Genomic DNA, 26,279 nt, shown 5'->3' with positions numbered 1-26,279 from the left:
TGTAATAAATGTGTGCTGATTCTGAGATACTGAGAGGAGTAAAATAATGAGGCAAAGTTGGGAAAGATCGAGCACTGGTAATGAAAAATGTATTAATCTGCATGAAGTGAAGAAAAAATTATATATATATATAAACTGATAAAGACTTACTGCAAGAGATTTATTGCTAAATGTGTCAATATAAATACTGTCATTGTGATTTAACCCTTGGATACATATGGGTCAAAAATGATCAATGATCTGTTTTTTCTATTTTTTTCCACTGTCTTTGTGACCCAGATATTTCAGCATGTTATATTTCAGGTGGTCCCCCAAAAACTTGTCTTGATTTGTTTTGATTAAATTTATTTATTTATCTGTTTCACTTTTACATCACCCCAAGCCTGCAGTGTGTGTGTATACAGTGGCATGCTAAAGTTTGGTCAAAACTGAGTAGCAATGGATTGGCAGCAACCATAGGCTCCTCTAAGCAGCAGCTTACCACTCTGAAAGTTAGGGGCGGACTGATCATGCTTTGGGCTCGTGTTGCAGTCATTGGCATGGGGAACATTTCACTGGTAGTGTGAAGAACTGATTCATTTAAATACCAATACCTTTATGTTGTTTGGAAACCAGGTCATGTTTTACTTATTTGTCTATTATTGACCAGAAATGCCATATATATATTTGACCCACTTATGGAAAAGTGTAAATTCCTATATTTACTTTACTTAATATGGGTTAATAAACTGGTCAAATAAAGTGTACAAGTATCAAGGCTCAGGAAAATTCCCTTATCGGTAAGCTGTAAAAACCTGAAACCTGACACTTCAGTCACCTCCTCTAGATATAGAAACATCACTGAATATGGAGGAGGGGCACACAGAAGGCCAGAAATTGGATTAGCCAGTTGGATGTGATGATAAGCCAGTGACGACGGCCGGTGCAGTGCCTTCGTGGCCTTTCTGATAACAAAGCTAATCCATCCATCTTAGCCTCCTGGCCTCTGCTTTGATTCCCCTCATCAAACATCCTACCACCCTATTGTTAGCCATGTTTGCTGCCTGTCCTGCTGCGGTGCTCCGGCCATAACTCTTCACTCTGCAACGTGGCGAGCAGGTCAACTATTAATTTAGGTGAAGTGCCACTGTGTCTGTACCTGCTGTTCAGCTCAGCAAGGCGAGCCGAGCTGCTTGGCTGAATGAAAGAGACATGCTGCCTGTCATCTTTCACCTGCCTGGCACCCGTGCTCCTGTGGGCCTTCTTCACATGCACTTGTCTTCCAAAAGTGCCCACCGTGACCAGCAAGACAAATTGCGATATTACGGCAAAACTATCAGCAGGACATTTACTGTAGCCAAGAGTTAAGCTGGAGTCATAAGTCAATCCTAACAGACAGCCAGTCGTCGAGGATGGGAGGCAGACAGAGTGGGAGGAAGAGGGAAGTGGCAGGGCGGGAAATGAAAAGATGAGGGCTGTGTTTGACACCAGAGGGTGTTTCACAGAGTGAGATTAAGCAGTCAGACTTATTTCAGTAAGTTCTGTTTTGGTAAGTTCTGCTTCCATTAAGCCTTTACCTCTTAAACGCCACAGTGTCCCTGCTGGATCATCATTTCACACTCACACTGTGTGGCTAAACAAATATAAAATAAAAAAAAAAATACAATTGTATTGCCCACTGTAACGGAACTTTGCCTCCGACTACATCTCAGTGTAGACAGAAAACATGAGAAACAGAACCTGTAAAACAGCATACAGTGTTACTGGTATGTAATCCATGGGGGTGCTCTCAATCAAATAGTACTTGTTGGTGTGATTGGAGGAAGTCAAAGTAATAAGAAAATGAATGAATGAATTAAAGATACAATGAATAATAAAATTTTGATTTAAATTAAACTCTAATGTCATGTTAGTATTCCAGTTTCAGTGTGAATGAAAACATCTCTTTCTTTCCAAAGAGCATCATAAGGCTTAAAGCCAGAGATGCAGATATGGGAAACCAGTGAGATATTTACTGGATACTCCAGTAGTTACACAGAAAGAAGTACTTGGAATAAAATGATAAGAAATTTGTATTTTAAACAGACCCATAAATAAGTCCGCTTGCCTCAGCTGCACACTGTAAAAAAGAGATCACTCCCATGTTCACATTTTGTCCTGATAGTAGGGGACTATGCCTAAGACATAATAGCTATTATCTCAGCTCACTTATTCATATGTGTTTTTCAGGAATAATAATAATAATATAAAAAAGACATCTCATTTGTTGAATTGATAAATAGCCACCATTTTCTTTACGATTCTTTCTTCTGAGTCAAAGTATATGTATCCGGCTCCTTTAAAGTTTATGATCTGTTGATATGACAAGTCATAAAAGTTAGTTGTCCCCATTATCCCTGTCTCGTTACCTTACTCTACCCTGTAATTATTAAATAGCCACTTGATAAATCAAAAAATACTTAAATGTGATTTGTATAACTGGCACTTAAAGGGGCATGTCTCTGCCGGAAAGATTGTCTTGTCATAAAACTGTCTGGTCTATGCAATAGAAAGTTTCAAATATTTTTAAAATTGGTTCTACATGATCGGAAATAACAGAGAAAATGGACTGTGGTATTCACCTTTTGCTCAACAGGTAGAAAACCTACAACAACCAGAATGCACTGTGCTTGTTACCATCCAAGGCCATTCCCAGGCTGTTCCTATTGGCTTCGCCAGTGCTTCCAGTATAAATTCAGACAGCAAAGCCAGCTTTCATATATCAGCTTACTGCAATCTCTCTGTGAGATATCTGTTCTCAAAAACCTTTTCTTAGCAATGGTATTGACTTCTGTTGCTCCCATGTACAAGGAGTTGGAGAGGAGCCCCACACCACAGACTTCATCTGCACACTCATCTAAAGTGTCATTGACAGATGACGGGACCTGAACGTTCCCTTCAAGGCACCAGCATCATCATCTGCCTGCCCCATGCGGCCTGCACTGCCAGTCAACTTTGCACTCATGCCCAAACCTTTAAAGGGAACTGGAGAAACCCAAAGCTGCTTCTGAAGCAGACAGGCTTCTGTGTTAGAGGGGTGGACCGTGCAAACTGTCAATTTTCTACATTATTAGTGCAGTAGATGAATAGATACAACAAAGCTCTCTGTTTTGCAAACTAAAGTAGTAGGGACAGATTACAAAGGAAAGTACTTTTGCATTCTTCCGCATTAGAATTAGTCTTTTTTTTAATTACTGTAATAATTATACTGGCATAAAACAAACATTGATGTCTTTGAGAGGTGTGGAAATCAGTAACTCAGCATCTTTAGGGATTATTATTAAACATTTTTTCACATATCATGACAAATTATATTCAAGTAATGATGCAGGGGCAGAATGAATCTCAGGCAGCAATAGCTGTGTGCAAAAAGAATCCGTAGAAGCACAAACCTCATATTTGCTGATGCTTTGATAACTAACGAATGTGACATATAGTAACAGAACAAACTGCAATCAACAGATATTTTAAGTTTTATTCACACACTTTTTGAAATAATATGTATGAGCAACCTTCTTTTGTGCAATGACTCTGTGAGCTGCATAATGTGATGATCTCGCTCCTGGAAAACTGAACAAATGCTTAAACAAATATGTAAAATCAGAGTCACAGTTCATCTTGTGTGTCTGTGGTGCTGTCAGGTGTCAAGTGATGCAAACCTTGCTCGAATGGCCTGCACTACACAGGCCGGCAAAACCACACGACTGTCTCTCCCAAGTCTCTCTGAGTCCACAACAAAAATGGCTACAGGCTGTTTAGTGATATTGTGTGCAAAATAATGAACACAGAATTAGCAAGGCAAGCTTATGTGTAGTATACGGCATGTTTCATACCATGGGAGCTTCAAATATAATGTAGAAGAATGCCAACATTTGATGAATATATGGAATCGAGGGGATATAATCTATGAGACATGCAATCAATGGAGAATGCAAAAAATCTCTGATGAATTAGAAAAATTAAAATAATTGGGAACACCATGCTGCTTTTCCTCAGGCATCATAGCATCCACTTTCATAAATGAAATGTGTTTTTCTTGTTTTTAGGACGAGGACTCAACTAATTGTTTTGCAAGCATACAGCTATTTCAGACAAGTTGCTGTTAACTCCTCCAAACAGCCACTCAGAGCTACTAATGTTAGACTAAACTCTGATAGCACTGCTGGGTAAAAACTGGGACAGTGTATGTGCTATGCTAGTCCTGAGTGAGCCTCATACAAAAAAAGGTTTTATTGCATGATTTAGAACTGCCATATTGGTAACAAAACAGTGTCGCTACTGCAGTGACTCTACACTCAGACAAGCCCACTGGCCTTGGTTGCTTTTGCAGGTTTTTTGTCTCCAGCACTCTTCTGGAAGGAAAGTGTCCTCTGTGAAATTCTCTGCAGCACAATGACTCCACTTCTGTTTCCATCGGTGCACTCTTACCACAGCGGCAGTCCCTGGCACAGGGTGGCTCTGCATCACTATCCTACAGATAGTCAGCTGCAGTAGCCTTTTCCTTCTAAATACACCATAATTCTTCTACATTTTATTCTGGCTCATATAAGCAGCCATGAAAAAAGCAGAAGTACAACCTGCAGTTCAAACACCAATTCCGACAAAAGACTTTTGCTGGCAAATGACCGGGAGGCCTTGGCCGCAGGTAAAACAGAGAGAAGTTTCCATTTGCAAATGCTTCCCACATTATCATGATGCAAAGCTGGTTGAAAACATTAAGTTTCCTATCTTCTCTTGTACACTATATACCCAAAAGTCAGTGGACGGCCACACCCATTGCTATCAAATGCATAGAATCCAGCACATCCAACCGTAAGTGCTATTATTGTGAAGTGGAAGCAGTGAGGACCAGCAACAGCTCAGCCACAAAGTAGTAGACCAGACAAGCAAACTGGCGTCATCAAGGGTTGAAGTGTGTAGCATGTAAAAATCATGTACCGTCGCTTTCATTACTACACAGCTCCAAACTGCCCTTGGAAGCAACATCAGCACATAAACTGTACATCAGGAGATCCGTGAAATGGGTTCCCATGGCCGAACAGCTGCACGCAAGCCTCACATCACTAAGCGTCAGCTGGAGTGGTGTAAAGCATGCTACGACAGGACTCTGGAGCTATGGTGATGGGTGAATCTGGGTTTGATGAATGTCAAAAAAACCCCTTCCAGAATACATAGTGTCTACTCTAAAGTTTGGTGAAGGAGGAATAATGGTCATGGACTGTTTTTCAGGATTTGGTTAGGCCCCTTAGTTCAAGTGATGGGGCTTCTTAGTGCTCCAGAACAAAGATGTTTTAGCAATTGAAACATTGTGGCAACAGTTTCAGGAGGCCCTTTGCTGTTTCAACATGACTGTGGCAATGCATACTGCAAGGCCCATAAAGACATAGCTAGATGAGTTTGTTGTGGATGAACTTGACTGGCCTGCACAGAGCCCTGACATCAACCCCACTGAACACTTTTGGGAGGAATCAGAATGCCAACTGACATCCAATGTCAGTGCTTGACCTCACAAATGCTCCTTTTGCTGAATGCGAACAAATACTGTTGCTTCCCAACTAACCAGCTCATATGGGTGTGATGGCTATGTGTCCACTGACTTTTGGCCATATAGATACATGAAGCTCAGTATACAAACAGTATACTAAAATCTTACTCTGTAATTCGTGAATTGTGTGTTATGAATCGATCACATTAAACCATGCTGTAGGATGTACTGCGTCGTGTTAAATGATACAGTATCATTTACTTATACGTGACAAAAATGTTGAGTGAAAATTGAAAATGAAAATTTGACTCTCCTTGGAATTCCTTCCAACTTCACTTCACTGGCATTGGCCGTTTTGAAAGGTTGAGAAATGCAGCGTGAATAAAGCCGTTGAGTGGGGAGTGTCTTTTTCATTAAAGTAAATTTAGACTGATTAGACAAATTGATGTGATCAGCATTCCACTGCCAGAGTGCATCCCCTGACTTTCTTAATCAGACTGCAGTGCTGTTGCCTGTTTTTGGTCATTAGATGCTTGTAATCATCAGACTGCATGTGGCTCTGAGGACGCAATGTGTTCTTTTGAAGTGTGACTAATGCATTGCTCTGCTCAGCTGCTTTAACATAGCATTCACAACATTCTGTCATGACTTCATTAAACCTAACTGGGGGAGTCACTAGTTAGTTTCGTGAAAGTGAACTAAAGCGGAGGACCAAGTCATGCTTAATGAAGTGAGACTTTCATCGATAGAAGTCTTGCTTTCCCAGATCCTCGTTGGTGAAATGCCCCCCAGGTAGCTGCTCCTGACAGCTGCTCCCTTGTTTGAACATCAATTTCACTTTCAGCGCTCCTTTGCCCCTGCCTCACCAAATCCCACAACAATTACGACACAGATAAAGTGTTCTGAGGGGGAATGCTGCTAATGAAATGTGCCCTTTAGGGTCGCTGGTGTGCAGTTATGTGTCAATGCGGTGGAATTGCTTCAGGCTAATACTGTGTCACCGGCTCACCCTCAACAGCCACAGGACTTTGTATCAACCTTCATGTTAAAAATCTTTCATCAGTGTTTGTTTATTCTCGTTCTTTGTTTTGATTGTGATAAACATTCATTTCTCAAAGGGGAATATTTCTTTTCATGCCTGAAAGCTGTTTGGATTTGATGATATTTCTCAAGGACACACACAGGTATGGCTGCACAGGGGAGCAATCCTGCTTTACATGTATTCATTTAATAATTTATTGATTATCGGGCATCAAGGTGTCCTTATAGTGTTTCCTTTCATACACTTACACTTATAAGAATAAATTAAATGACATTGTTTAATTTAACGGAACTTCGACCTGAGGCTAAGTACACTGGTCCCATTCAGTGTTGGTGTCATTTTCTCTTTCTGTCTTGAAGAAATCTTGATGTCATCTTTGACTGCAACCTGAGCCTAGACAAACATATTCAATCCGTCGGTCTGTCTTGTTTCAAGTAATGTTAATTTCTGCTCAAAACCTAGAAACTGTCATTCACCTTACTGCTTACCTTCCACTTTTGTAGTCCATACATGCCATAAGACTACAGTACCCTTGAGCGTGATCTTGTGTAGTGAAACACACGTGTTTTGCACTTCTGGCAGGTTCATGAAATGTCTCTATTTGAGTTCTCAAGTGTTGTTTCTTTTTATGCCTGAAGAAAGTCTGTATGAGTCAAAGTTTTTAGGAAATTAAACACAGCCTGCTGATTCTAGTGTGCACATGTTCTTTTTATATGATTGTCCCTCTGTAGCTTGCAAAGCCTTTCAGCCAAGGCAAGGTGTCGGAAAAATCAAATATAAGAAAGTGAGCAATTATGAAAAATTCGAAGAGTTTCTGTCATACTGTAATCATTACCGTATTCATGTTGTATACTCAATTTATAATTCTGTTGTTTGACAGGCACCTGAAGGCAGCATTTTCAGTCAATAGGTTGTAACTTATTTACAAAAAATCAGTCTGCCACTGTCACTGCAGTATTAAAAAAAATAAAAAATACCACTGCAACCTTGCTGTGCTAAGAGATGTTTTTTTCTGAGAGGGATGGAGTTTGTGCCCACATACATTCTTAGGTTCGTGTCAGTCCAGTGTAAGCAGATTGCAAAATTTGTACGAGTGTAGCTGGACTGACAGTCATCTGACCCCCAAAATAATTCCCCTCCATGTAGTCCAGTCCCCTGTTGCTCTGGCAAACCTGTGCTTCAACAACTCAGCTAACCTCACAGTGATGTAGCAGTCAGTCGGCCTCATGGAGGCTGAGGAAATGATGTTATCACTGTTACGTGCACTTCTAAAACAGTTTCTGAGCAACCCAGTGTTCTTGAAATTAGGTTTGTATATTTCTAAATTGTTTTCATGATTACCTTATGGCCACAATGCAATTGCTGCCTGGATCGTTCAGAGACGTTTCTTTGAGTGGATGAAACACTGTATTTACGTCCCTGACTAGAGTCACAGGGAGGGTGGTTACACAAAGTGCAGGATTGTGACTTCAGAATCCAGGGTTCACGTCCAGACTCCAGTCTGTGGTCAGGTTTAGGCAACTATAAATGCAAATTAAAAAAATCTTATATCTCAAGTGATTGCTGACATTTTCTGTATTAAAACAGACCATCATCATTCCCTAACATTAACCAAGTGCTGCCAGTCCATAAACAGAACCATAAAATAGTTGGATACTGCTGTAGTCACGACGAGTGGATAGTGTATTGCAAGACTGCCTACTTTGGCAGAAACTAATGAAATACATTGCCAGTGAACATTTCACTGACACATTCAGTATCGACATTTTTTGCCACTTGCCAGGTATGTTAATGTGTTGTTAATATTGCAAACTGGTTGATTATAAACTACCCAGTCTCACATAGAAAATGTATAATAGCTGGAAGAAAAACATGTCGCAGAAGTGACATCACAGAAACACACCCCATGGAATGTGTTATTTGCTCTTATTTCAATTATGTATTTGTATTTGCATTATCAGACTTTCTTAATTAGCAGCACATCATGTTGAGGTTAGTTTATGATGTAAAAAAATTAATAATGTACTTGGCGTGAAGATATTCGCGTACATGTTGCTGACAGAACTCTTATTTTCTGAGGAAAAAACACAAAAACTTAATTTAATCTCAGTGAATCTAGCCTCAATGAGGAAGAGCAAATCATATTGTACTAAAAATGAGAAAGAATACAACAATAAAACAAACAAACAAACAAAGAAACATACTTTATAAGGCGCTTTAGGACAATAAGGACAAAAACATTTCATAACAGCTAGTGCTTACAGCTGGTATAACTGGCACACCAGTGGATATAACTATGTGCATATCGGTATTATTACTCTGAGGGAACAAATTAAGTAATTCAAGGGCACAAATCGATAATAGGTGCATTTGTCAAAAAATAAATGACTTTTCAACTGGCTGATTAGACAATGTACTGTAATCTATATGCTAGTAACAATGATAATGCTTTCCATGATGCTTGGCTAGTACCCCCCCTCCCCTATCAGTTCTGTCAGTGTGTGAAGGTTATATGTACTTCGGCTGGCGGAGATGACGAAGTGTTCAAGGAGGCTGAGCAGTTTGAAAAATAGATTACTGCTCAGTCTGAGCTTCTATTGTCAGTGTAACAGACACTGCTATGTGATGTCAGCACACTCTCATCTGTATTCATGATGTTTCCTGTGCATTGTGTTTGGAAATACAGCTATTACCATGCTGGCAGGTTCCTTTCATCTTTGGTTTTATCTTTATCTATGTTCCCTAAATCAATTTGCATTGTGAATATGTCTCTTCATATGATTTCATGCCCATTGACATTTTTGAGTGAAACAGACATGATTTAGTTCTTGTTCAAGAAATGTTGCAGCAGTGTAAAAAGCTATGAAGAACCTATGAAGAAGACGTGAAAGTGTCTAAATAAATAAACAGTATTCACCCTGATATAAAGTGGGAGATTACTAAGCTACAACAACTGATTTAGTGAAGTTTTACAATAATATCCCCGAAGTTTTTGAAAAACATTTGACATTGCAGAAAATTAGGATCCCCATGCCCCCCACTCTGATTGTCCCATCCCCAACAATTTTTACTTGCATGACACCCTTGTTTGCCGAAAAAGCAGATGACCTACACTCAATGCTGTGCCTAAATGCATCCTGTGTAGACACAGGCGGAGAACTAAACCTAGTGCTCCTCGGAGAACATGCTGCTTTTGTTACTCAGGCTGTGTAGACATGTTCTACAGTTACGCTGCAATGTCGCATGTCAGATAAACGTTTAATTGGTTTTAGCACAAAAATATAAAATTCCAAGCAAGAGGAAAACATGCCATACTTTACCAGTGGTTGTTTTTTCCTGCTTATGGTTCCTGTTGCGCTCGCTCTCAGTCAAGTCTATTTTTGCAAATTGAAAAGAGAATCTGGGGAAATGAAGGGGAAATCTTACCCCAGACCACCTAGCCCTGCTGCTTTAAAGCTGAATGAAATAAAGTTCAAAAAGACAAAAACCTGGTCAAGAAATGAAGTTACTGTGTATTAATAAGTTCCCCAAATTTGAGTAGAGGACATAAAAATGCAATAACGGAAATTAACACAAAGGAAAAGAGAGTTTTTAATTTAAACTTACAAGTGGCTAATTACTGTCCACGCAACCTGTTGTGTATGGGCAGGAGCACACGGGCATACTGTGAAGATAATTTAATAACAGCCTTAAAATGAAAATCTGCAACACAGTGGAGTGTCTGAGCGCTTATTGATGGAGATTGATGTCGACAAATTTACAGACAGGTAACTAAATCACTCAAGAGCATGTCAGCTACTAATAGCATCAACAGATCTCATCTAAGGACATGAATTTCAAGAGATGTAATTCATTTTCAAGCCTGAACAACAGCGAATGTTCACTGGAGATGAGAACATGTACTCTTAATTTAGCTGCAATATATAGGAGATAATGCAAAAAACAGAGTTTAGAGGTGGTGATGAATAAACAAGCACAATATAGAAGCAGTTTTTGAATCAACATTTTAGCATCATTAGTGTAATAAATATAATGGAATAGTGAATGCAATATATGCAGTATATACTGTATACGTGAGTTGAAAGCTGGTCAGAAAAGATGAACATTTCAGTAGAACACAGGGAATTTCAATAAGTGTGGCATGAGATGTTATTTAATGGAAATAAATCCCAGTGGATCATGGTCATATAGATACAAACAGATTCCACACACAGCTGGGGTCCAGAGAAAGGCAGTCCACTGAGGCCTAATGTCTGTTAGGGTATTCTGGGGAAATGGAAATAAATGGAAACGTGATCATGGTTCAAACCTCACTGAATAAAGCATGTATGCAGTAGCACTTGCTAAGAAGTGAACCAGCCATAGATTAAGTATTGGTGACAAAGTTGCCCATTTGTGATTCTACATGGTTTTAAGTGAAAGCTTAACTCATTATGTCCATTTTACACATATAAACACTCCACAACAAGCAGGCAATGCTTAGCATTCTTACATCAAGCATAACCATGTAATACAAAACCATGAAATGATAACACTTAAGTGTACACAGTACAAGTCCACAGCCATGCCAGCAGCTATGTGTCATATATGTAACTGATGCTTTGGCATAAAAGGTAAAATGAGTTTACTAACATGCTGATGTTTAATAGGTATAATGTTTACCATGTTTACCATCTTAGCTTAGCATGTTAGAATGCTAATATTTAGTAGCACAAAACACAAAGTGCAGCAGAGGCTGATGGGTATCCATTAATGTTGCATGTGTTTGGTCAGAGGCCAAAGTACTGAGCAACTTTAAATTTTGACCTAATGATGTTTTTAGATGAAAAGTTAGAGCAGGGGTTCTCAGACTTATTACCCAAAGGTCTGCATCTGATTTTTACTCAAGGTCAGATGTCTGGAACAATTGGTGAAAACAGTTAATTAACATCACATCTCAAGTGATCGGACCAGTATGAAACCAAGGCAGTCAAGCTCAGGCAGTTAGACCATATTTCTTTCTGTCTCAGATCCTGACAACTACATTTACGCTAGATTCAGAAATAGTGTAATGGAGAAAAGGAGACACGTTCTACACCTGAGATTTAGGAGTTTATAGCAAATTCTCTGGTGTAACGTTAATATGTGAACTCGACAGCAACAACACAACACTCTCTCCAGCAGTTAATGCCACCTTGACAATGATGTAACAAATAGGGAAATAAGCCGCATTAAAACTGCACTCATCTGGGGACAGGATTACCGCAAATGATCTCCATCTACACTGTATATTCACCGTCACTAACAATTTATTGACCAATAGAAAATGTATTTCAAAATAGAAAACGTCACACTTCATAATATATTGTAGCCTATGCATAACATGAGGTATGGCAGGAGTCCTCAACTGCATTCGTCCAAGGGCCACAAATCGTCTGTGGGAGTTGGACTGAATAAAATAAATAAATAAAATAAATGTATATTCAGGCATAATTAGCCTATTACTGTTTAATAAATCCACTTTCTTTCAAAATCAAGACTCCTAAAAACATGGAGAAGCCAAAATGGTAACTAGACACTGAACTACAAAAGACCTCAGTGCTCCATACAAAACTCACAGTGCAAATGAGCCTTTATCTCAACTAATAACTCCTCTCCTGAGGTATAATGAAACAGTTTGCCAATGAAAATAAATTCAAGTGACACCGCTTGCATCTAGTAGATCAATTTTATGATTATCTTTGAGTATCTGTTTCTGTAAAACTATTAATTAATTCATTAATATTACAAACTTTTTGGTTCGTTGCCAGGGATTGCCAACCTAATTGATAGTCACTATCAGGATGGACTGCTACTGGTGAGTAAGATCCACAGATTTTCTGAATTCATTAATATTCTATGGGCTGGATGAGAATGTGGCAGGCTGGAGGTGACCCACCAGGCCGCCAGTTGAAGATATGGGCTGGGTCGGGATTGACTTGCTGTTTGGTCCGGATGCAGACCAAGGTCCAGGCTTTGAGAAGGCCTAAGATATTTTGTTTGAATCCAATTATTAGATATTTTTAGCACAACTACATACTAACCTCATAAAGACGCTAGAGGAATAAGTTCTGGGATCCCTACAGTCAGTAGGATTCATCCTCAAGGGAACATCAGTGTCTCCCAAATTTCATGGCAGTCCATCTCATAGTTGTTGAGACATTTAAGTCTGGACCAACAAACTGATATTGCTAGCCATATAGCATGGTTTAGGGAGCATAATTAATTTTGTCCATTATTCAAAGGGTTACTGATATGGTTTAATGACTCTAAAGAAATGGGAAGCAGTCTTAATACTTGAAGGAAAAGTACAGTCTATAACTTTGGTATCGGGTATTTTCATAGCTTTGTCATTTGTTCCATCAGACAACACTTGATAACACTTTGTCCCCCAAAGGTATTTGATACAATCTCTCAATAAGACAACATTGCTAAAAATATGTCCACCGAGCGACAGGCTGGCGTTAGAGTAACTTATTTGAAAGACAGAACAAAGGCAACCGGTATGATTGTTGCTCAAACTGTCAGTTCCATCATCACTGATTACAGCTTTCAGATCAACTTCCTATTTGAACTTTTACCTATTGTACTTACCCTGATTGTGTGAACCCATGGTTTATCTATGTAATGACAGATTATTAGAGACATTATGGGTGCATTTGTTGTCAGATATACCTACAAATAAAGAGGCCTACCAACAAAGCTCCCTTTGAGTGTGTAACCATCTTTCTTGACCCTCACCTGACCCCAAGTGTTTTTGTGCAGGAACCCCATGTCTTCCATTGCTTTCACCCGCAGCCTCCCTTTATCTCTTTGTAATGACATTTGCCATACCCCTTGAAAAATCCTGTACAATGGGCAGGGAATGGAAGACATGTGACAAAAGGTGCGTGGTACATACAGGCACCACCTCATAGTAATAATAATATTGTATATTTGAATATTAAGGTCATAGTAATTATTTGAAATATGTTGGTATTTATAAGTTAAAGAGTAAAAAAAAAAAAGAGGAAAGAAAAATGTCCTTTGACCTCCACTAATTTGCCAGACACATTATTAGAAACCATAGACACCAATCCATTATATTGCCTGATGTTATCCAATAACTGCCTGGGTTGCAAAGAGTTTCTGTCAAAAAGAGACCTTAGTGTATGAGGTGAGTCTCTGAATGGCTTGAGCTGGATTCATCTGTAGTTGCAACAGGCACTGAAGGATTTGTGATCACCATGAGCTTTTGACATCTCCCAAGGGAACATTGCAGGAAATGCAGACTACACCCATCACAGGTGTATGAAATTGAACTGCATTTGTGACTTCTTGCGGAGCTGTCCAGGCTCTTTTGAAGTTTCTATCCTTCTTTCTGGACCTGTCTGATCTTTTCCAATGCTTACTCGCCATACGGTGTTGACCTGAAAATAGACAGAATGTTGTCTGAATTTAAATATACATCACCAGGGGCTACATTTTGGTTGCGGGCAGTTAGTGTTAATGATTATTAGATAGCATAGTTCAACATTAACGATACCAGTTGAGGACTTTATTTTATTTATCTTTTGTGGGATGAATACAGAAAGCTAACTATGGTTCAAGATTAATCAAATTACAAAAGTGTAAGATATCATAATTGCTGAATCCTTTCATGCACAAATTGTACTAATCAAATGCAAAATATGTCGAGGAGCATTATTTTCTAAAACTCATACTGGAGTTATATGTGTGATCACTACAGTGGACACAATGCATTAGCAGGTTCAATACAGTTAAAACAGAATCTGTGAAACATTTTTCTATATGATGCACTGACTGAATTGTAATATGTGCCTGTAGCGGAGACCATGCATGAAATGAGTAAAAGGCAAGGATGAGTTATTAATTACCAGTGGCCTCAGCAGCTCCAATGATCAGGTCAGCCCTCATGGCGCTCAGCTCAAACTTCAAGTGTTCAGTTGCTTGAAATGATACACACAAAGCAGTTAACCATTCACAAATTAAATAGTATTTTATGAAGTGTAGGTGAGTCCATGGATGGAAGGGTTAACAGGGCAGCATGAGTAATTACCTGTAGCCGCAGCTGGCTCCAATGACCTCTTCTGTCTCTTTCACTACAGACTGTCCACATGATGCTCAGCCAAAAAATAAATATTTCCAACGGCCAACATAACAACGGCCATGTTAAACTATGCCTGAAAAAGATGGTGTGTGTAAATGATAATTGTGAATGTTGTTTTTGTCAGAAGAATTAGCTAGACAGCTAGGTTATTTATTGACATGGCAATGCTAGCATCTGGCTAGGATAGCCATGGTGAATCAGTAATATGCTTATGTTTAGCTGTACTTTTTAAAAGAGAGGTCAAGCACAGGAAAATAAACACCACAAAGATACATGTGCAGGTGGGAAGAGTTAATAGGAAAGTATGAGTATTTTACCTGTAGCCTCGGGCAGCTCCAATGACCAGTTGTCTCATTTATGAGACTGTGCATAGGATCCATACTAAAAGTGTTGTGCCAAAAATTGCAGAAAACCCTGTGTAGGCCATGCCATAGACAATATGAAACAAGGATGTAGTGTCTGTGACATCACCCATAGGTTTCTGATGAGCCGTTGGAAGCTCAGTGACAGTGGCTCCAGCTGCTGCTGTCTTGGCAGTGCCTGACTCCACCAAAGTCCCTACTAATCCAAAAGTGACTGAATGAAAGGTGGAGCGTGGGTAGATGGGCTGAATGAAGCCTGGTGGCTGAAACCAGCTGTTTCTCAAAGCGGGCATTCCCATAATTATGCATAATTTTAAGCCTTCATATAATTTAAACATGTAAGTGCCATATAAATTCACCTCTCGTACAGTTGTCATGAACGGGGAAATGTAAATGTTGATTTCTGCTGTAATGTTGAGCATGCTAATATGGAGGTCAATGGATTGACATGCTTTTGGAGTCAGCCTCAAGTGGCCATTTAGGGAACTCCAGTTTGTGGCACTTCCACTTTGGCTTCATTTTTCAGCCGTGGTGATTGCTGCTTGGTGTATGCACACCTGCAGGCTATGGTCTCTTTATATGTCCAGGTGGAAATGTGTGCACATGGATCAGCCTCACATTCTGTCCTTTGCGCACCCACATTCAACAATAAATAATCAATGGAAAGAAACACAGGAATAGTGATGCATTTAAATGAGCCCGCCTATCAATGGTATGTTATACTGAATCATGCTCCTAGCAACAGCCAAGAGGAAAATGAAGATTTTTTTTTCTTTTTGGTGCTTGTGGGTGAGGTCACAAAGCATGTACTGTTTGGTGGCCTAATTTAGCAAGGTCAAACCAAAAGAAAATGCAGTGGCAACACTTGCTTGATCTTCTTGATTTAAACAATTTTAAAACAATTTCATACTTATCCTTTTTATCTAAATCTGTTGCCACTCAGTTAATCTCACACATGAATAACTAATATTTTTGAGCAACACCAATCAGGACTCTGTGCCCGGGACAGAATCACTTCTTATCAAGGTAACCAATGATTAACTGCTTGCTGCTGATTCTGAGGATTTGGTCAATTTTAATCCTGCTTGATTTCAATTCCATATACATGATACAGTCAACCAAATGCTTCCTTTGGGTCAGATGATCCAAAGGTATAACATTAAGTTCCAGTTTAAATATAGAAAAGACACAACTTTGAGTGAGTGATAGAGTGCTCTAAGGTATAAAATCTTTCCTCTATATTCTGCTGACTACCTGACAAATTATATCTTGTTTTGGTTTGTCTCTCTTGGATGGATGTCACATAACATCCTCGGGTTCAATGATGCCAAATCTGAGGCCCTTTTATTCGGCCCCTATGCCTGACCTGTGACTTGAAAAAAAATCTGGGTGTGATCTTTGACTCTGAGCCTGGTTTTGACATACAAATCACCAAAGTACTTCAATCATGCTTTCTCCAACTCATTTAGATTTTTTTTATTATTATTATTATCGAAAGCAGATCTTGAAAAAGTCATCCACATGGTCCTCTCATCATGTCTGGATTATTTTAATTCCCTGTACACAGGGCTCAGTCACAAGGCCCCATTCAGTGTCCAGCTAGTTCAAAACTCAGCTGCAGAACTTTTAACAGATTCTACGAGACAAGACCACACCAGTCCCATCATTGCAACACTACACTGGTCACCAGAATTGATTTTAAACTTTTATTTATTATTTTTAAAGCCCTACATGACCTTGCCCCTACCTACATAATGCATTTTCATGCACCCTATGAGCCTATGAGCCTAGTAGCTCTACATCTCTCCTGGTTCCTCGAGGATTAATAGAAACAGGCATGTGTACTGGTGTTGTAAAATCTCATGACATGAGAAAACTCCTTTCACTGTCTCTGGGAATACAAATAGGATAATGTATCGCTGAGGTTATCTCATGTCTCCTTGATGCCCATTTGTTCTCAGTAGTATGTCAGTCTGGTGTGGAGATAAAAGTCACAGGCAGGATGGAGACAGGGAGACTCTCTGCAGCATGTCAAATGCTTTACTACAGGAGAAACAAAAGGACTGATGTGTTGCTGATAGATTTCTCACAAATGAATTCCAGTTGGACATTATTCCTCTGTCCTTCCATGAAGTGGTACTTTTCCAGCTGCTCTTGCTTTGACTCTAAGCTTCTAGATACAGAGCAAATGATGACTTACCTAGCAAACTATTGCTTTGCCAATTATTTAACTTATAAATTAGTAATTGCAGTGGAGCCTCAACCTGAGCAAAGAAAATCATAACTGTCTGCATGGCTATATACTGAAACATGAGAAATATGACTACATACTAACAAATGTTACACTTGTCATACTCCCACACAAAGTTTGTGGCCTTTGCTCTCTGATGTGTTAATTTCCTTTGACATTAGCAGACGTGCACTTTACAAAAAAGTAGGAAGTCTCCATAATTAGACACTACAAACCCTTTTATTCCTTATTAATCAGCAAAGCCTCATGGGTTTTATAGTATATAGAGCTGCATATCATACAAAAGTGCCACAGCATGAAATATCAGAAATAAAATAGAAAAAATTAAAAGTGGTGGATATAAACTCAAAGTTGTTAACACAATATATCATCACCTTTTTAAGTTGATAGGGTGAACTAGTTGCTTATTTACACATTCAGCAGTTTCTGAGAAAAATTGGTGTTAATTTGGAGTAGTATCTCTGTCCTCTTGAATGTAACTCCAGTACTGAAGATCTGTCGTCTGAGGGAAATATCTGGCTCTTTGGCTGCCAAATGCTTCTCTTTGTTCAACAGATACTTGCTAACTGTATTTGTCTGATAATTATTGCTGAGAAGATGGTGGAGAATCAATTTTTCGAGCTTTTTCCACTGAAGACAACACTATGAGAGTGTTAAGAGTGAATCAGAAAGGTAAAGTTGTAGGCTGGACAAACACATTTATACATTTTTACTTCCAACTTGACACATACAAATGCATTTTGAAAGTGTAACTGGACATTGCTATTTAGACATTCTGCATTCATTATTGCTAACTTGACCACAAAGCCCTGCACATTGAATAATGACACAAAAGGGGTACCCAGTGCCCTAAAAAAGGGATACCAAGGGGTCCTAACTAATCATCCATATGTGACGAGTTGGGAGTGAAAATGTGTTTCCTGAATAGGCTATAAAGTGTCATAAGTCTGAGTCTGAGTCTAAGGAAATCCCCACTGCCAGGAAATGGAAGAAATATGAAATACAACGTGCTGTATAGAATGTTTGGACCTCTTCCTCAGTTACCAGCTGGAGAAGAGAATGAAATGCATTGCTTCCTGTCTGCATATATTTCTACTGGCTGTTTTACAGTAATCTTTTTGCTTTCTGTTTGCTTTTATCTATGTGGCTGCATTCAAAGCAAAAGAGACTTTGTGTTGTCTTTACTTCCGTCAGAGATTCTTTGTTTTTGTGATCATACCCTTTCACCCCAGAGAGGACCTGTTGCTGTGAATCAGATGTGCTCATATGGGAATATATTGTGCATATAGTGGTGGACAGAGCAATTGTAAAAAAAAAAAAAAAAAAAAAAAAAAAATAGAGAAAATAAAACTGGAGAGAAACAATCTCATATTGTGCCATGCCCAGTTGTTCAAATGACAAAAACAACCATTTATGTCCTTTGGCTGCATTCCAAACTGATCTATTGAAGCTTTGTAGTGTGGGCAAATTGGTATCTTGGCACAAAACTGTGGCTCTAGAACGAAGCTCTTTGATTCAGAGAGCTATCTCAGTGAAAGCATGTAGGACATGCCAGGGTTTTGTGCTGGCAAAGTGATATTTAACTACTAAAGGCTGCTCCAGATATAGAGAAATTCAATGATTAACTAAATAGTGAAGTAGAAGTTGGAATGTGGGCATAGTATGACAGATAAAGGTTAGCAGTCTGAATGGTCAGTTGAACCAGCGACATCAGAATAAAGAGGCTCAGAGTCATGTTAGAGGGTCCATCCAGTTCCCCAGAGGTCTCTCTTGAAACTGAGAAACAGACACATAAAAGACAATCAAAAGAAATAGACAGAGGAGGAAGGGGTGTAAATCTGAAACAAGCAAGGACATGATACTTGAGCTGGTTTTGTTCTAGTGTAGAAAAGACTGATAAGCAGATTGAGGGGATGCTGAGGCCGGTTACTGTTTCCCCTTTGTAGAGTGTTTCAGGTATTGGTCAGGTGTTGTAGGACTCACTAGTTGGGGTTAGGACTGCAGTTGGGTTCAGGGGAAGGTTCGGCTGGGGCACACCTGTTGCAAATATCATAATCCACTGTTGTACCGAGTGCATGCAGATCCTTTTTCATGATTGACTCCCTCATCTGTGTAGAGCACAATTCTATGCACCTCACATGTAGGTTCTGATTTAAGCTGCAAATGCCTTTAAATAGACAAGGTCTTGTTCTGAAGTTGCTTTTAGATCTTTGCTGTCGTTTGAACTGTGAAGGCATGGCTTTTTTTTCTTTTTTTATCTTCACTGGTTCTTTGACCAACAATTCACATTGACTGGTGGACACATAAAACAATATTCTTTGTTCAGCTCACATGAGAACACAGTGTTGCTATTGCTTTATGCAATTTGGTTCTCAACAGGTGACAGTTTGTAGATCCACTATAGCCAATAAATAAAAATGAATTTTGGTTTAATAGAGAAGTCTATTTGTCTCGATTAATGCCATATCATCAAGTCAGTCAGCTCATGATAATTTACAAAACACCAAATGATCAGCATTGTAAACTGCAGGAAAATTGCAGGTTAAGTCAAGCCTGCAAGCTAGTTCAGGTAGATCAGTGTCAGTCTGCCACTACTCTTGCATGACATACTCTTCTCACGGTATGCTGAGAGCTAAGCTGTCACTTGCTGCTATTCATATAGCATTACACGAGCCACACCCATGTTCTGCCATGGGAGACGTTATTATTATCACTTCCCATTTCCTGCTGTGCTGACCTTGATGCTTCCTTTTGAGGAGTGATGAGGTCAAAGCTTGGACATCCAATTCCAATGTTGTACTTAATCTACATTAACATTCCATGGGAGGTGGCTGACCTAATTCTTATTTCCTCATGTGTAATGTCAAGTCCAGTAAGCACAAGGTTGCAGCAATGTATGGCTGCAGAGATGACATGAGGACAGAAACCTTTAACTATTATGAGACCTTGAGTAGGTATTGTAGAGGCAGCTGTACATGATGTTCAGTTAGTCACTCGTCATTAATAGTGCCATGGCACCAACTAAGCTGCTGTTATAGGGGACTGATGACATGCTCTTCCAATCATTCAGTTTCCATTCACAGTGTACCTCTCACCATGAAAATCACCAAAAATCCTTCTCCACTTACAGTGTGCTCCTGCTGTGTGTCTTTTACTGTAGTGAATGTGGTTGACCGCTGATTCATGAAAGCAGAGCTGTGAGGGTTTGACCACAAAACTTGCCACGCAGCCAAATGTTGAAGCTTTAAGTTCCAGAACCGGGAATATGTCATCATTATTTTGGTTCAGATTGGCTCTTCAAGTAAGGAATTGTGGCGCTATGTGTATTGTTGTGGCTAATCTGTATAACCCTTCACACTAATTTCATTTGCTTTAGTTGTGGGGTGATGTTAATAGCTCACTATTTGAATCAGTGAAGCTTTATGTATCATCTGAGTCTCTGTTTTGTTTATGTTTGGGTCATACGCCCATATGGGTTTTTCTAGCTATTGAGCACTATTGTAATCTATGGGGAGGTGGCCAGCCAGACTCTACTTCTGGTGGTGTTTTTTTTTTTATAGAGGGTTTCACTACATATTTTCTTGTGGTTTTGGGGTTTCATGTGTTGACTGTCCCCACTGTTTGAGGTTAGTGAAAGCTGCAGGGCTCAAAGAGTGTGTTGGTCTGAAAGCATTAAATAAAAATATATCTAGTTGGCGAGAGTTCTCATTGTTGCCTTGTTTCAGTTAGCCTACAGTCCCTCAAGGGGAAAACAGCATCACAGTGTTACATATTTTTTCTATGAGTCAGTCTTCCTATTCAAGTTGGGATAAAGATTTTCTTTTTCATGAAATGTTGTTGTGATGCTTCTCTTACCGGATGCATTTTACTGGGGAAAAAAATGGAAATATTGGACAGAGTATTGAGTACAGAGCAGAAGAAACAGACAGTCAGTAGGAAGTACAGTACATTTGCATCAAGATTTGAATACTGTCCAATTGGAAAGAATGTACTCAACATAAAGGAGCATTGAGCAGTGTGATGCAAAAGCAATTAATGTAATGGAATTGTTAAGTGGGATGAGCAATTTTACTCACCCTTGGCTGCAGAAGTCCCATTCATTTTATCTATAGAAATGTTAAGTGACTGACAGCTGGAACGCCTCTGGTAGATCATTTTCAATCATCAGTACAAAAGGTATCCAATCATAAAGCTTAAAATTCTCTACTTGCATTGCTAATAATGGGTCAAAGATAAAAATTACTGCACCTGTAGTTAGTTCCTATTTTGATCCGTGGTCAGTGTAGGATGAATTTAGCACTGTGGCACTGTTATGTTCAGAACTGTAACAGCCTCTGAATGGCTTCTTCCCCACAGCTATTTATGCCATCTATGCCAGCATTCCATAATGACAAAACACAATTTAAAGTTGAAATATTTGAAACTAATAGCCGTAATAGCTTTTTTGCTGAAGACAGTAAAAGAGTGAACCAAGACAGTTAAATTGTGGGCTGGACAATGAGCTGAACGTCACAATGAAGCTCATTGTATGTAAAGCTGAGGGGAGCTGCAGATTCAGGTAATTATTCTCCACCGGGTCGTCACTACAAGTAACCACTTTCACAATGTCACGTTGGTTTCACATTGTAATAAATTGCTATTATGAAAATATTGATTATAGCAAGTTCAGACTATCCAGGAGACTTTTTTCTTTCTTTATTGAGGGGACACTGAGGAATTCATTCAATGAAAACTTGTAGCTTGTGTCCTGGTAGTGTGATATTGTACTGAATGGCATGATGGAGTCACAGCACTACAATTAGAACTCCTCTGTTTATGAAATTAAATTCATCAGCACAACATTATTCCTATGACAGAATACCCTTACAAGCAATTCTTCCAACTTTTTTGAGCTTGTTTAATCAGAGTGCTATTTCCAAGATCAAAAATTAATTTTCACAGTGTACCCTTCTGCTTCACGTTAACAGCCGCGCAAATCCGCCAGTCAAAGTTGAAAGGCAAAATGAAACCTGCAATTTTGGTGGAGCCAGCCAGAGCTTCCTAAATTCAGCTGCACATTCTTCAATGTGAGTGAAACTTCATGACGACAGGTACAAATGTACATGCCCAGTAAGTGAAGTGATGACTCGGAAAATGTTCAAAACAAAACTTAAAATGGAAAACGAATGCAGTGAAAGCTGTGGAGTGACTCTCTCAACAGTGAAATATTTCACCTTCGAACAATCGAAAAATGCCAAGGAGATATATACATATATACACACACACACACACACACACACACACATATATATATATACATATACATACACACACACACACACACATACATATATACATATATACACACACACAGATACACACACATACATATATATGTATGCAGACACTTCTTAATTAATGTATATGTATATATACATACATACATATATGCATACGTACACACACACACACACACACATATATATATGATTTGTTACATCTTGTGCTTTGTGCACACTAATACTTATTAATGGTCACTGTCAGGACAAAAGCTGAATTCAACGAACTCTGACTGTTATCCATGACTATCACTGTTACTCTCTCTGCCAAACTTAGACACCGTTTTCTGAAAAAAAAAAATAAAAAAATGAAATAAAAAGAAGCAAGCAATAAATCCTTCTTTTCTGGTGTTCCATGCAGCATTGTTTACACAGTAAAACAGAGAGTATTCAAAGTGCCTGAGACAAAGGCTGACGTACTGTCAGGAGGCTTAAATATCAGGAGTTGACTTTGGAGATTATCTGACAGAGTCATTTGCATACAGACACTTCTGACAGAATCGATGAAGCACAGAGTTCCCACTGTCTGCCTCTCTCTACCAAATGTTGGTGAAATTTTCATGAAAGAGGAGATTCTCGTCTTCCACATGAGAGGGAAGTGCCACTTGCTCCAGAGTGATACCATGTATGTGCAATAATTGCAGGCAGTGCAGGCATCAGTAGCTGCTTGATCAAACTAGCTCACTACTTACTTCTGATGGTCTTTGATGAATAAAATAGTATGCAGACACTTCTTAATTAATGAAACATCTTTTTAATATAACTTTTGACATTGATCATGTATTTCTCCTGATTTCAAACTGTTAACAGCGTTCAAAGCAGCTGTTTTTGGAAGCTCGTATCAGACCTTCATCCTCACATGTTAACACTGTAAAACACAGTTTGCTCACATGTAGGCATTGAAACTACTTGGTTAGCTTTGGGGAAAAAAAGATCATAGGTTAAAATAAATAAGTTACCTTTAAGTACGTGATGTAACATGAGTACATTTATGAAAGTTAAAATAGTCAGTGCTGAGTTTCAGTTTCACATGGGACATGAACTGCTGTGTCTTGGGTTAAAGTCCTGCGTTTGCTTGGCCCATCCGGTAACTCCAAATACAGACTTTCTTGCTCTTTATACTATGTCACCTGAAGTTCCTCCTTTGCTCCTGTCATAATTATTATGACCTCTAGATCGACAATAAACTGAATTATGGGTCATTTTTCCAATGAGGACTGGCTCCTCGGAAACCAAGGAAAGCTGTTTTCATACACAAAATTATTGTCATTGTATTAAAAAGATTTGGGTATCTGGGTATTATTTTATTTATGTCGCATGATCATCACTTCCCCATTTTCCACTTTCATCAGTATTTCACTAATTATATTACTGACAACTAAAACAACTTCAATGACAGTAACAAAGGATGCTGCAGAACATTGAAAGATGTGTGAAGTGAACTGTATCTGAACTATCCATTCTGACAAAAATAAATGGATAAAACAAATATAGCTGTTTAGCCGAAATGTTTTTTCTTTTCAGTGCCACGAACATATCTCTTAGTTATTACACAAAACTGCTTCAAAAAGGTAGTTGTGATGTGATGGCGTGCTGAGGACGGCTGTGCCAGCATGTTTAACACTAAGCATCTCCTTTGCAGAGAACAGCATTTAGCATTGCTTTCCAACACTGCTTTCCTCCTTTTAATACGCTCCCTCTCGTCTCTACCATTTCTCATTTTCACTCTCTCTCCCATGCATGTGCACGCTATATGTTGATGGGTACGTGCGTGTGACCAATTGCTTATGATGAGCAGTGATGAAACCATCAGGTTAAAAGCAGGCAGGGGGGGGCAATGGTCTACAGCTCAGGGTGTCTGTAGCTGCTCTGTGTTGTTTCAGCTTTCATTTTATACATTTCATTTTGCAGTTTTAACACTGACCTGACACTCTGGACTGATCAGCTGGTCAGACCACTGGGAATTGCAGGTGTATAACTTTTGACTTCTGGTTTGCGCATTGAGCAGAGGCAAAAAATCTCAAGTTCCTGGTACTATTTCAGAACATCAATGCATTTACTTATTTCACAATATATATATATATTTTTTTAGATCTTAGTCATTTTTGACTGCAACTTTAAGCAGATATAGGATTCTAGCCTTCGGACACCCGGACCTTAAGATAATAGAGGAATAAGATGAGCACACGCTCAAGAATGCTTGACTCCAATTACCTCACCCTCTGGCTGCCAGAGCTGCATCTGTCTCAGCAAGAGGATCACTGAGACGGATCAAAGACTCTCCATGCTTCTCAAAACCCAGGAAGCTGAGAGGCACTAGGGCGCTACCATCTTCGGCCCTGTGCAAGTCTCTGCCGCCAGGGTCAATGCATTGGATGACACTGCTCCTTATCTGGCTAGTGCCACGATTTCCCCGGCTGCTTCTCGTCTGCCTGCCTCTGCTGCTGCTCCAACAGCAGCCTCCACTCCACCCGCTGCTGCTGCCATTCCACCCGCTGCTTCTGTTCCTGCTCCAGTCGCTGCCTCTGAGGACCCCTGGCTCCAGGTCAGGGCTAAACCCATAGCCCCACTCAGCTCCACTCCATTTCATTCAGAGCCCTGGGTTGTGGTCGGGGATCACAACAGGAGGGGGAGACTCTCTTCTTGTACCCCCGCAACCCATGAAATCCAGTTGGAGAATTAATATGACATCCTTGATTTACATGAATTTCCTCCATTGGCTTGGAACCTGCAGCCTCCTCCACCTCCCAAGGCATTATGTGAGCCCAGCAGATCTTCATTACCCTTTGCATCACCACTGAACATATCTGGGCGATCTTCTCACCCTACCCCCTGCCGCTCAAACCCGAACTTCACCCCAGGTCGGCGAGGCTCTTTCGCTGCCTCTGATCATCCTCCCTCATCTGCTCCATCACTGTGAGCACTTCGTGTACCTCCACTCCTGCTGCTTCTCCCACCATTCTTGTTTGCGGTGATTTAATTGTGAGGCCTGTCAGGAGAAAGTCAGCAGTGACACACTGCTTCCCAGGTGCTATGGTGCCTGACATCCCAGACTAGATCTTCAGCCTCTAGGTGAAACACCTCTGTGCTGGAAGTGTCACCATCCATGTCAGCCGCAATGACATTTCCAAACAGCCTTCCGAAATCTCAAAAAAGCATTTTAGTAGGCTCCTTCACTCACTGGATTGGTGAGGAAAGTGTATTTTTATTTCCAGTCCTATCCCTCCACTTGGCCAAGCCATCTGTCATTTTACCTGGATTCTTAGCCTTCACACTCGGCTCCAGTCTGCCTCGACAGTGCACAACACAGTTTTCATTGATAATTTGAACCTGTTTTAGAATCATCCTTCCTTTTATCTGTGGGATGGTTCGCATCTTAGCAGAATGAATGCCAGTATTTTGACACATTAACATATATTATACTGTTTTTAATATCTCCTGCAGTCTGACTATCACCCGCTACTTGTCCAGACAACAAATAAGGCTCAGCACAAGTCACTTCCCATCTCCAGACTCAAGCTGACTTTTTCATCGCACCACTGCCATCATCCTATCCAGGCACAGACTCCCGAGCTTCTCTTCAGCGTTTTCTTATCAAGGCAGGACCCAATTTTTATCTTGCTGGCCTTTCAACTTCAGTAAGTCACTCTAGTGAATTGCTGCCCATACATCAAA

Source organism: Chaetodon auriga, chromosome 21 (assembly GCF_051107435.1).
Source record: "Chaetodon auriga isolate fChaAug3 chromosome 21, fChaAug3.hap1, whole genome shotgun sequence".
Classification (NCBI taxonomy): domain Eukaryota; kingdom Metazoa; phylum Chordata; class Actinopteri; order Chaetodontiformes; family Chaetodontidae; genus Chaetodon; species Chaetodon auriga.
Note: the sequence above shows the minus strand (reverse complement) of the source record.